The sequence below is a fragment of the Pelodiscus sinensis genome, chromosome 7 (assembly GCF_049634645.1).
Source record: "Pelodiscus sinensis isolate JC-2024 chromosome 7, ASM4963464v1, whole genome shotgun sequence".
In the NCBI taxonomy this organism is placed as follows: Eukaryota; Metazoa; Chordata; order Testudines; family Trionychidae; genus Pelodiscus; species Pelodiscus sinensis.
This window is the reverse complement of record NC_134717.1, coordinates 22,625,889-22,639,585: the sequence shown is the minus strand read 5'-3', so window position 1 is coordinate 22,639,585 and position 13,697 is coordinate 22,625,889. Positions and strand designations below refer to the sequence as shown.

The 13,697-nt window shown below is 35.7% G+C and overlaps 1 protein-coding gene across 4 annotated transcripts in view; it reads right to left on the bottom strand.

Moving 5' to 3' along the window:
- The window catches only part of ARHGAP15 (Rho GTPase activating protein 15), a 491,953-nt gene that overhangs the window by 130,724 nt on the left and 347,532 nt on the right, over positions 1-13,697 (bottom strand). The window lies entirely within an intron of this gene.

Here is a 13,697-nt window from a genome sequence, read left to right as displayed (position 1 = left end):
TTCCTCTCAATTTGAATAAGCTGCAGAACTAGCAATGTTGCTGAAGAACAATATCACAATATGTGCCTCGAGGGTCTAAAAAAACCACAAATTATTTTAGATTTTTAAGAATTTGGGATTTTTTTAAAGCTGAGAATAACAACTATATATATATATATATATATATATATATATATATATATATATATAATCTACCTTTATGACCTTTTTCCCCCCCGAAAGCAAACAGCGTCCATCATTTGTGACTTGACTTTCCGTAAAAGTAACAGTTCATAAAAATCTGCGAAACTACTACTGGAACAAACAAATTAAACAATGACAATGTAATAAAATAAAACTGCTGTTGTACTGCTATGGTGGAAGAATTGCTTCTTCGCTGGGATTAATACATCTTGCAGAAAACAATTTTAAATAATGTGTAACATATGGATTCAGCTTTTATTATTCTTCTAAAAGAAGACAATTATATTTATGTGATAAACTGTTCAGTGTTAGTAGCATAATGTTTATATTACTGGCCACTTAAATAGTCTTTGGCATACTTTTATAAGGAACAGCAGTCTTCAAATCTTTTGAAATCCATCTTACAAAGTAAGTCATGTCTCTTACTGGAATGCAATGGCTCTTACATAACTCTCCCTTTGCTTACACACACACACACACACACACACACACACACACACACATATACATACACACACTGAAGGTAATTTAGTTGTAGAACTGACTGCATGTAAAGCTTTCTAGTGTTTTAGATACAATTATACAGTTAGTTATTTACAAAGCTTTTCTCCCTAATGCAAAGCATGGAGGGTCTGTAGCACTTCAGAAAATGGATGAAAGGCAGTTTTCTATTTTAACTTTTAGGAAAGAAGTTATCTTGCAATATATACATTAGGAAGCATCTTAGAGGTATTTTTTGTTAATCTTCTCATCAGCTATAGGAATTGATAGCATTTAAACTCTCCTCTTAATGGAAAACATTACAATTAAGGAAAGAAAGACTTTGGGGTAGTTTTCAAGGAGCTGCTTTTGTCCCCTTTGGATTATATATACTTTTCAAAAAGGATTACATAGAAACATTTATCTCCATGTCTTCCAGCTTCTCTGAAACTTCTCTGAAATGTAAACTGCATACATTACAAAAAGGAGTGTGAATGAGTTTCCATATTATTTTCTGGTGCTGCTGTATCATAGACTTTATTGTTAGCTTCGGCAACAACAGAATTTCTGCACTGTCTCAATCCCGCTACCAAATATCTCATTTGTATTACAAAATCAGCTCAGTGACAATGTAAAGAGAAAGAATGTATTTATTTCAATGTATTATACACAAAGAAAATAAGAAAGAATAAGTATGTCATCTTGGAAACTATTTGTGTCCTAATTATTCACTCCTGAAGAACAAGTTTAGTATTGCTAATAATCCAGATTTCATTTGCTCTAAATGTTAAGGTCATTGAAAAAGATAAAGTGAAGGGAATGTCATTTTAAAAAGTGGAACCTAATGGAAGTGAAATCTGCGTATCCAGTTAATTTGGGATTTATTATCCCTGTAACTAGACTTGCAACTGTTCTGAAATCATGTTGACTGAAGACTTGAGAGCAGAATGAATGGATGGCTACCCCCACCCCCATTCTTAAAAGAAACTCTGTGCCTGCTGCTTCCAATTTAGTGCAATCATGCCTCTTACTGGCCAACACAAGATGCAGCATTAACTGACACATGCAAATGAGTATTCATGGAGACTTTGAAGTGTACAATAAAGAATAAAGACATGCATTCTGTATATAATTGTTTTCTTTCATAAAACTGAATCCAAAAGGGAGTGCCATTTCATCCCAAATCTATAGACTTTCTGTGGTTACAATCTGCTGTTGAAGCCAGATATTAGAAATGAAGTGTGGATAAATGGATAGAAATGATGTGTGGATAAATGGAGGATTCCAGTTTCCAGTGCTGTCAATCTTTCACTAGAACTGTATTTGCTTAAAGATAAATGATCCAATCCACTTTTGTTTCATTCTTTCTAATTTTCTTGTCCAAATGGCACTTTAAAACACACAAGGAGTATATAAATAAAGCTGTCCATCCTGTTTTCTCTTTTTTTAAACAAAGACTGACTCAAACTCCCTCTTGTCACAAGGACAGGTATATCAAATGACATAGCAGTGCAAGCTGCACTATGCATCCTTGCCCAAAGTCTCTGAAATGTGTTCAGAAAAATTTCTTTCAGAGGTGAGAGAGAGGGTAGTTCAGGTTCCATGGCCTATTTAGTCACTGGCACTTCTGCTGAAATTGCCATCCAGGAAACCATCTGTGCAAGCTGTGATGGCAATCAAGCTTGGTGCTAATATGTACACCTGTCCATGAGGGCTTCATCTAACAACTCTTTTCACTCTGGCCAATGAACAGCCAGCCATTAACTTTCAACTTTTTTCAGTCACTGAGCTTGATTCACCCCCTAGATTATGTTGGCAGAGTGGAATGTAAACTCCCCACGCTGAGAAGTCTTCTCTGGAAAACTGCAGAACTGTAAGGGTATGTCTACACTACCCTCCTATTTCGAACTAGGAGGGTAATGTAGGCATACCGCACTTGCAAATGAAGCCCGGGATTTGAATTTCCCAGGCTTCATTTGCATGAAGCCAACCGGCGCCATTTTTAAATGCCGGCAGTTCGAACCCCGTGCCGCGCAGCTACATGCGGCACGGAGTAGCTAGTTCGGATTAGGCTTCCTAATCCGAACTAGCTGTACTCCTCGTGGAATGAGGAGTACTGCTAGTTCGGATTAGAAAGCCTAATCCGAAATAGCTACTCCGTGCCGCGTGTAGCCGCGAGGCACGGGGTTCGAACTGCCGGCATTTCAAAATGGCACCGGCCGGCTTCATGCAAATGAAGCCTGGGAAATTCAAATCCCGGGCTTCATTTGCAAGTGCGGTATGCCTACATTACCCTCCTAGTTCGAATTAGGAGGGTAGTGTAGGCATACCCTAAGTTCTGCTAAAGAGCTCAGAACTAGCTAGCATAGACCATAAAATAGGCAGAACTCCTGCATTATATTTAAACTAGCAACCCACACCCAAAAGGCCAGTACTTTTTGGTTAATCCCCAGAGATAGTATTTCTTTATTACTGAGTCACAACTCTTTCTGACAGTGAGGGTGGGAGTGGGGAGGTTTCAAAGTGTTGAAAAATTTATTTATAATCTAAAGCAAAGAAAATCTCTTTCCCCCATTTATTGTACACTTTTACCTTTAAGGTCAAGTATTCTTGCTAAACCTCTTGAAACTCACACACACGTAAATTACAAGACTTATAATTTTCATCAGTAACTCATTCATTTAATCTTACTTTTTATGGAAAGTATAAGAGGGTTGTGAGAATTTCTCATTCCACATAAAATCTTGCCAATCTGAAAAGATTAAGGATCTCGGACCTAACCTATCATATTTGCTAAATGCTAATGTTAGAATAGAATATGTGGAGTTGGCCAGCTCTCCATGAGCCAACCTGAGTTTGGGACTACACAATGCTACTTGAAACCTGAAGAGGATAATCTCATGGCTAAGGAAAAGGATTGGGATGCATGAAATTTAAGTTTAATTCCTGACTCTCCTGTAGACTTCCTCTGTGGTCTTTTAAGCACTCTACCTCTAAAACAGGGATACTGCTGCTACTTCAGCAATGTTAGCATACATCTGTTAATGGTTGTGAATGATGAGGACAATACAGGGATGAGCTCTGCAGAAATTACTACAAATTAATAATAAAATAGACAAATAATACAATAAAATAGACAATAAATAATAAAAAAACCCATAGGATGTTCACCTCAGAAGTGAATTCAGATAAACCAGATTCACTATAATTGTGAATGCAAGCTTCCACACAGGTTTAACTATTGCTCTTTGAATTCCCACCTTTAATTAAATTGGATTAACTTCTCTGAGTATCCTCAGGTAGAGCAGCCCTGACTTTGTGTGGGGGAACCTTAGGCAAATCAGTTAACTTCCCTATATCTCAGGTTCCTTATCCATAAAAATGAAGATAATCATGCTGATCAACCTTTGCAAACTGAGATTTATGGTGATAATATGCTATTATTTATTAATATTATTGGTATTGAGCTGAGGGAGTCTATAACAGCATATATGAGGGCCTTCTTTTGTTCCAGTAGCACTGGCTTGAGTATCATTAACATTAATCAACTTAATGTGGAGAAAGATACATGCGTAAAAGGGTTTCTACTTCCCTTTCACTCAGATAACATGGGAGCATGATTTGGCCCATTAAAAATAAAGAAAAACCTTCTCACAAAGTTTATCATGTGATGTAGCAGCTGCATCTGGCAAATCACCTTATTTCTAACACAAGAAGCATTTTAGAATTGTTAGATAACCACAGGATAATATTAGTGCATGTGTTTGTGTGTGTGTGGTTATTTTACTCAGCCACAACTGTAGTGTTCACAACTTGTGGTGGAGACCCTTGCCATTAAAAGGAATTAACCACTACTTTGTATACTCTGATTCAACCATCACTAAAAAGATGTTTAGTGGATGCATTTAGCTACATTCTATCATGGTTTATATACTGCTCAATATTCAAATGAGTTAATTACACCAGATTATACTCTATATCTTGCATTTATAGAAAAATTACAATAGCTGTTGTACAAATATCAACTTATATAATTTGTATGCCTGAATTTTCAATCTGTTTGATCAGAAATGTGTAACAAAAATGCACAGTAGAGATAGTTTTGAAAAAAAAATTATGAATGCACGTTTTTCTCTTTTGCTGGAAAAGGAAGAACTTTGTTGTGCATGTTATAAAATGTTAAATATTAGCATTATTTAAAGTTAATAGGATGCCAAAGAAAATGAGTAATAATACATTACACAATTAGATGCCTTTCATATTAGCGCATCCATTAACAAAATAAAATACATTCAAACAGAGGAGTTCTGATTTGCAATTTTTAGCAAGGATTGCCCATGTGTAAAAGCTGAATTATTTATTCATTTTTTAACTGCTGGATACATCAGTTTGCAATTATTTGCATTATGTTTGAATGCTTTGTCATGTGTCTTTGATTTAAAAAATAAAAAAACAAATGTCCTTTTATAAAGGCATTTTCATTTATACAAATGCTTTAAACTTGCAAAGAATAAAAGTATTTCTTCTCCCCACCCATAAATTAAGTGAATCATCTGTCATACCAAAAATGGCTAGAAATATCAAAGACTTCAATATTCCTCTGTCAGTTACTACAGATATCTGCTTGTAATCAGTGTTCAACCTAGGCCTCCCAATGCAGAGCTCCATATCTCTATTTTGACCTTCTGCGTGTATTCTTTTTCCTGTGCATAACCAATCCCATTTTGATCTCAAATCAGGCTTTATGAATTTTTGCCATAGTTTTTTCATGCCATAACATGCTATGTTTTTGCACCAAGAGTCCTGCCCATATTAACGTCAGTTATTCTGACTTCTCAGCTGATGTGAGCACTGTACTTGAATAACACATTTTGAAAGCAATCTTTGTTTTATTACAGACCCACTTTGCGCACTACACCAACTAGATTTTGTCCTCACATGTTGTCATTTCCCCTTCCCATGCTGCACACTATATCTAGAAAAGTTTGTGTAATCTATCAAAGACATTATCACCTGCACCTGTGCATCTCTTCATTTCATTCTAACATCTGTCCTCTCTCCAGCCCTGATATCTCATTAATTCATCCATTCTCAAATCCTCTGTATTATAAGCACATAATCTTGGGCTTTGGAAAAGTGTTCTGAAGCCTCCCATTTTTAAAAATGACAGTAATTACTTTGGGAAAATATATCTCACTGGTGACAAGTAAAAATCCAAGAAATAGTGGTTAAGTTTCCTTTTTTCCCCCCAGGCATTCTGGAATCCTCTAATGCTATGTCTACTCTGCAATTAAAATCCCTCAGCTAGCCCAGGCTAGCGTACTCAGGCTCACAGGACTCAAGTTGATTGGCTATTTAATTGTGGGATAGATGTTTAGGCTCAGGCTGGAACCCAGGATCTAGGATTGGGAAGGTCCCAGAGCTCAGGCTATAGCTCAAGCCCAGATCTCTACACTGCAATTAAACAACCCCAGTTTATAAAGGCCCCGCCCACAGGTGTCTAATTGTAGCTACACCATACCTCAACAGTTCAGTCTATCATAGCTTAGATTCGTCTCATGGTAAGCAGAAAAAGAGCACCACCACCACCACAAAAAAGTTCTATAGGGGAAACTATAAGCTATATCTTGAAAAATGCTAGGTATTACAAGTCATATATAAAGGACCAAATTATGAACTTGGTATGTCCTCACAACTTTCAGCAGGAGTAATTCATGTGCATCTGAGGGATGAATATATCTCAAAATAGCCATGTCATACACACTCTAAGCATTAATTGCTGATTGCAATATTTTCCAAGTCGTCATCCCAAAGGTGAATGAAAACAAAACAAAACAAAACAAAACAAAACAAAAACAAACTATGCACTCAAATTCCTAAATGCAATGAACTTACAATAAGATTACATTTCATTCACATAGATTTTATACTGAGTTTAAGTCAAAAGAGTAGATCCCCTTCAAATCCTAGCTTTGTTCAGTGCTCAAAAGAGTGGGGAGTTAAGGCATCTGCAAACAATTTATGCCTCCTTGATTCTGAGACCTGGCTTGCACTGACCATGGCATGAATTAAAGTGGCTTAAGTATTGCTCTTCCTGGTGCCTGCTGTAGATCTGTATAATGCAACACTGTGTAGCCTAATATCGGCACAACTCTCCCTGTCCGCGATATGTCCTCTATGTCAGTATTGAGTGTAACTAATGAAATAACCAGTTTCTCAGATTTAAACCAGCTGAGAACTTACCCTGTGTGGGAAAATATCAGTGGTCAGAATGGTCAGAATCTGGCCTGTTTGCACTGTCTGAGGGCTACCAAAGTGTTGAAGATGCAGGTCAAATCTTTTATTTTAACAGTACATAAGGTATTCGCCATTTAAATAGGTATTCTATATACTAGCAGAGAAAAATCACTCTTATGTATAACATTTTGCCTAGTTTAGTGGAGAACTCCTTAGATGGGAATATATGGAAGATTCTTGCCTTTCTTTGTTACCAAGCCATAGCAAAGATGCAAAAACACGATATAGAATCTTTAGTTAAATATATTTTAATGGTCCCAAAATGTTATATGGAGTTACAGCATTATATAAATAAATGAAATATAGAATAACAGGGGAAGACATGTTAAGCATATATTCACACACTTACGGGCTGATTTTCAATGAAACAGAACACCCACAATCTCACTGAAACCACCGGCCAGATCCAAGGTTTTGAGTTAGTCTCATTTTTTATATCAGACTTTGGAAACAGTCCCTTTGACCTCAAGATGTCTAGACACAGTCTTATGGTGACTTTCACTGATAACAGATATAGCATTGGAGATTACATAGTGCTGAAATTCAGGATGTTACAGCTGTGTACTCACTTCCAAGAACCAGGTACCAGGCAAAACTTCAAACATTAAGAGTTTTTCTTTGTTTAAAGCAGCAGAGTCAAGAAGAAATATTGCTGTATAGTATTGCTGAGAAGATTTTGGTGTGGAATGAGGAGGGTGAGAAGAAAATACATATAGGGAACAGTATTTTAGAGAAATAGCAATAACGTGAACATTTAAATTGACCCCTAAAATGTCCACAGAATACTTTAAGGATACACACTTCTCATAAATAGGGCAATTAGCTAATGAGATAATTCTACTCATATCATGAGAAATAAGAAGTGATATTATTGATAACAGTAATTTTAAATATTATCAAGCTATAAAAAGTAGCATGAATGATTTGAAAAAGTCTTTGAAAAGAGCTCATTCTCGATTATGTCAAAACCTTTCAAGGAGAAGCGGCGAGGAGTCCTGTGGCACCTTATAGACTAAATGATTAGTCTATAAGGTGCCACAGGACTCCTTGCCCCTTTTGAAGATTCAGACTAACACGGCTACCCCTCTGATACTTGACACCTTTCAAGGAGAAGTCTTCTTTATAAAGTTCTTTATATATTAAACTTATGGAGAAGTAAATTATCACTTCAATGATAATGTACATCAGTGGACAATCTACCCCATAGAAACTAAGGGTGGAAGCAAAGGTTCTTAAGTCCGCATCCTCCTTTGATGCTTCTCTGAATATTATCAAATCCCTTTTCAAACATTTCCACTGAAAATGTCTCTGGGACAGCTCATGACAGTTGTCATTGTCCAATTTATCTTACTGTTATTTGTAAAATCATTAGCACAGACTAGTTCTTGTAATACAGCTATTATAGATTTCCTCTGATGTGCATATACAGAACTAGCATACTCCCGCATCCTATTATATATTCTGAGACCACAATTAGAAAATATTTTTAAGTCTTTCTTCTTCTAGTTCTTTCCAACTGTTATGTACATTATTAGTATTCTTTGTCATCTTGCTGTTTTGTTGTTCTGACTCTTAAATTCCCTAAATTGTCCACAGTACTCCAGGTCAGGTCCTACTGACACTTTGAGTATCATTATCTGTCATTACTCTGATATGAAGTACCTCTACAATGGTGACACGATAAAAAATTAGGTCTTGCCACTTATGTTAGCGACATTTACATGGTATCTGTGATTTTGCCCATTATACATATAAAGAATTCTACAAATGCCATGATAACATCAAATTCCACTGTGTGGTAAATGTTGATTTATTTTTCTAATACCACTCGGCACAATAACACATAACGTACATGCATGTATGCATAACCTTGTTTTTTTCTGTTGCAAGCTCATGTTGAAGGCTCTTAGTTGTTTGCCGCTATTACATCTACAACACAGAACTGTAGACATTGGCTATGCGAGAGGGTGGAGAATCTATTTGCTCATATTGGGTTTTATCCTACTTGAGACTGAATGTCACCATCTTTTCTTAGGAGCTCTACAACTTACAAATGGGGCCCTTAGATCATATCATACAGAACATTGTTAACTCTTTGCATAATCCACCAACAAATGTCTCTAATACATTTTCATTTGCCAATTTTCACGCTGATTCTCACTGTTACTCTACATAATTTACCTTGATCCTTGTTTTTAGACTCTTCAATACTGAAATTTCTGAACTATTGCTATCAGAACACCCCAATTCATGAAAGAAGAAATTCTTTCTAAGAATTGAGAGTGCTCCAATATGAGTCTACCTTACACAATTTAGTAAAGTCTTCAAAAGCAGGACCCTTTCAATTTGAACCTTTTGAAATGCTAGTAAACAAAACACCTATTATGATGTAAATAGTGCTGTTGAGTAGAGAGAAAATAAAAGGCACATCTTATGGGCATGGCCAAACAATGCATGCCATAAAATGCATGATACAAATGTTGTTGCTCACATTGACCTTGCTTATTACTTTTTTTCCTCTTTTTATTGACTTATTCATTGAGTGGGTTAAAAAGAAAACTTTATGACAATAATTTGTGTTCCATAAAATATTGATTCTAAGATTGGAGAAACCATGAATGCCAATATTTCTAAATCCCTGGTCCTTACACACCAAAAACAAGGTTAGCTGAGTGAGAAAACTAATTACTGTTATAAAGGATATTTTTTAAAATTTCAAACAAGCAAACAATAAAAATACAAAACCAGGCTGCAGTGAAACATAGACTATTCTGAAGTCTGGATATGTTGGTGGTATTATATGTATTATATCTCCTTCGTCCCCCAAAGAGAGAAACTAAACGGCCCACTTCCACATGAAAATGAAAGGTCTGGACTTTAGGACAGATCATTTAAATGCCTTCACCTTTCCTTTTCAGAAAGAGGAAAGGAAAGCTCCTCCTACTGGAGCATTGAAAGGCTTAATCAATAACATATGCACACCAAAGGGCATTAAGACATCACTTCTGTGCTGTTGAAGTTAACGGTCAATTTGTCCTTTCCATTGTATTCCTCTGTTCTCAGGATTTTATAACTTGGCAAAAATAGAAGAATGATGTTCTTGGCTGCAATTTGGCACATGCAGGTCTTAACCCAAGAACAAACTGTTTTATAATTATTCCTGAGAACTGCTTCAGTCTGTTTTATTTTTCTTTTCTTGCCTCAGAAGTGTGAAAGAAAAAAATAACCATTGTTGATGCTTTCAAGACATTTTAGCTCTTCATCAAGCAAAAAAATCAAGCAAAGCCTGATGCTTCAAAAATGAACTTTAGAACAAGCACAATGGCTTCTTGCCTCTTGACTTTCTGACTGACTACTTAAGTGAGTAAATGCTCACCAAAGCAACTGAAAGATTCCCAATCTGACCCATATTCATTTGGCTTAGGGGTTAGGCTGAAAAGCAGTTGTTTGTGCATATAGTTGAGTTTTAAATTTAGAATCTAGGTTTAGAGTTTGCTAAAAAGGAGAAAGATATTATCAATTACTTCTTAAGAGTTATATTACAATGCATGAATTGGATAAAAGAAGGAATGTCACCTGTTTCATTATACTTAGTAAGCTTACTGGATGTACTACCTGCCATATATATTTCTAAAATAGATGGAAAAACCATAACAAAAGAAAAAAAAAAAGAAGACGTCTGTTACCAAACTGTAAAAGCTCTGAAGACATTTGGATCCCACTGGATCTTTAAGTTTGTAGCTGCTATCTGGAAGTTGGCAGCTTGCACTGAAGCCACTCTGCCTCTGCCCGCGGAGTCTTTGTTAGCTCACAGAGGACTGAAGCTGCTGGCTGCCTTTGAAATGGATATGTTGGGTCAGTGGAAACAGTTGGGCGTTTTTGAGCGGAGCCTTATTTTTTCTTATTTTAAAGAAAAGCTGTGAAAAGTAGCTGCTGCTTCTTCTAAATGCTTGCTTTAAAAACACCCAACCCATTTGTGCTGACCTGATGAGTCAGTTTTAAAGGCAACTTCAATCCTCCCTTAAAGTTACAAAAACTCTGCAGACACAGGCAGAGCTCAATCAATGTAGGCTTCTCTTTTCTGATAAGAGCAGCTCCAGACATTAGCGCCAACAGGTTTCTAAAATATGTAGTATTTTAAGAGCATAATAACATGATCAAAAATAGTGGAGAAAACATCTTCTGAACTTTTATACACTTTTCTCCTTCTCCCCTCACAGGATTCTTGATAACTGATATGGTAATACAGCTGAGGAGTCCTGATGATTGAAGGGGGACTTGATACTCACATCGTTCAAAACCCTCACTTGCCAGACAGGTTCTTGCTTTTGTCTACATTATTGTAGAACGGTAAATATAAATACAAATGAACAATAAGCTTCAAGCTATCTGAATTCCAAAACAAGCATTCTTGTATCAAGTGGAAAAGAAAAGGGTAGCAAGATTTTTGTATTGGTCTTTTCACATTGAGGCAAGATATAAATGGGATACAGATATTCCTGAAACACGACTATATGAATAAAAGTTCAGCGATTTTACTAATAATGGCATAGTGAGTTACCTTTAGAAAGGGTATATTGCACCTATAAACTCAATATACTAGGTATGCTGGAATCCGTAAAAATTCCTATTACTGCTTCAGAATTTATTGTGCACATATGGAAAATAATACTTGTAAAAGAGAAAGGGGTTTGTGCCTGGTGCTGTCAATACTGTGAAGGATGGGGTGATTATAAAGCAAATTAACAATACTTTTAAATGTGCATTCACTTATCTTTCCAATTAAATCCTTGTTAAACAACTGCACAGACAGTAATGGTGCTTCTGCAAAGCACTGATCAAGACAGTTTTATTGTAATTTTTACTCTGTAACAATTAATCAAGTAGGCATTTTCTTTATTATTAAATTATTTAGTTAATAAATATTCTCAATTGGCTAACATATTTTCAGTTTAAATTTTTGATATTTTTTATTCTGGAACCTATATTTGAGGATGTTCTTGTAGCAGGATCTCAAGAGAAGTATTTTAATTTTTTCCCCCAAAATACTATCTGTTAGCTTGAGATGATGATGGTTTTAATAATAAATGTATCTTTTCTAATCTAGCTCAATTTATCAGTTCTAATATCTTTGGCATTTCTCTTACACATACCAGAAACATGCTGCTTTCTGTAGTAATGAAATATTGAAACTCCATAAAAAGTCTTATTTCTTTTTCTTTTTTAAATAGTGCATAAGAACTAAAAACATAGTAACTCATGTTTAGATGGTAAATTGTGTTTTTCAGTTAATAAAAGGTATTCCAAAAGAAATAATGGCATCCAAAGGTCACCATAACTGCAAATAGCCAGCATTTTTCAGACAAAGGATTGAATATAAAGAAAATTAGGAGCTGTCTTGTTTGCTGAATGATTCAGTAAAGACTGAAATTTGTATTTCTATGGTTAGTTTCCCTGAACATATATGCAATTGCATAGGATTATAGTGCTTCCTTCAGGTATTATGAACGCTTTACAACTGTATTTTTGTTAATTTAGTGGTTATGAAAACTGCTTCGTAGACAGATCCAGAAACTGAATTGCACCTAGCCACTAAATAGGAACAGTATAGTAAGTGTGGCAGAGTAAGCTTAACCCTGTCAGTGCACCAATGTATATCAGCCCTCTATTGGGGAGGGTAATCCAGTCTCCAAGATAATTTATTCATTCTGTGCACGCTAATCAAAATAGGCAGGGAAAAAAAGTGCCAATGACTTTAAACTGTAGTGATGCTTTCTGTGAGATGGACACTTATATTCCATAACTAGACTGGGGCCATCACACATTTCACGTAGATTAGAATATCTGTTGAAAACGTAGGTCTCATTTTTCATAAAGTTGAAATTAAAGAATATTCTAAATCATGTTAGCAATTTCAGCCCTGCCAGTTGGACTGAATGGTAGCAGCTATGAGTTTCTACATTTTTTTCATGTTGCTCTAATCTGTACCTGGGCATTGCCTACAGTGTAATTTATCCCAATTTCTCCTTTCCCAATAAACCAATGAAAAGATCATCATGTAGTATTTTTGTGGGCTAGATCCATCAGAATGATTATAAAGACCCCAGTATAATCTCAGTTAGTGCTCCTGCTTACTACAGTTTACTGGGCTATCTCCATAAAGTCTGGCTGCATCTAAATTTTAATTGCCAGAGACTGAATTGTCAACATGAAGAATAGCAGGAAGAATGGACATTCCTTATGAGTTCCTCATGCTAATATTGAAGCCATTCTATCAGCAACCAGTTGTGTAGGCCACAGTTCTCAGATGGCTGTTAATTTGCTCTTGAAAAAAACTCTTCGTATGAGAAAAATCATGACTATCTGGATGTCACCAATAGTCTTTGCAATGTCTAGCTTGAATCAATGATGCTTAAAAATAATGACTCAGAGTTTCAAAGTACTGAAAGATAGTATATTCTGGCCTGCTTAAGACCAAGTGATCTTTTCAGTTTTTAATGGGGAAAAACAAATAATCAATAAAAGATCATTTTGTCACATGGAAGCAAAAAAAAAAAAAACCCAATATCAATAGCCTTCCATACAAAAAACCCCAACAATAACGTGTTTGTCTAAAACATAAAGTAGTTTGCTCAATTGTAGCAACATAGATTTTGGGGAGTGGAAGTGGAGAATGGCAAAATTAACTGAATATTGAGAAATAAACAACCAAGTATTTTGCTTGCATATGGATTGAA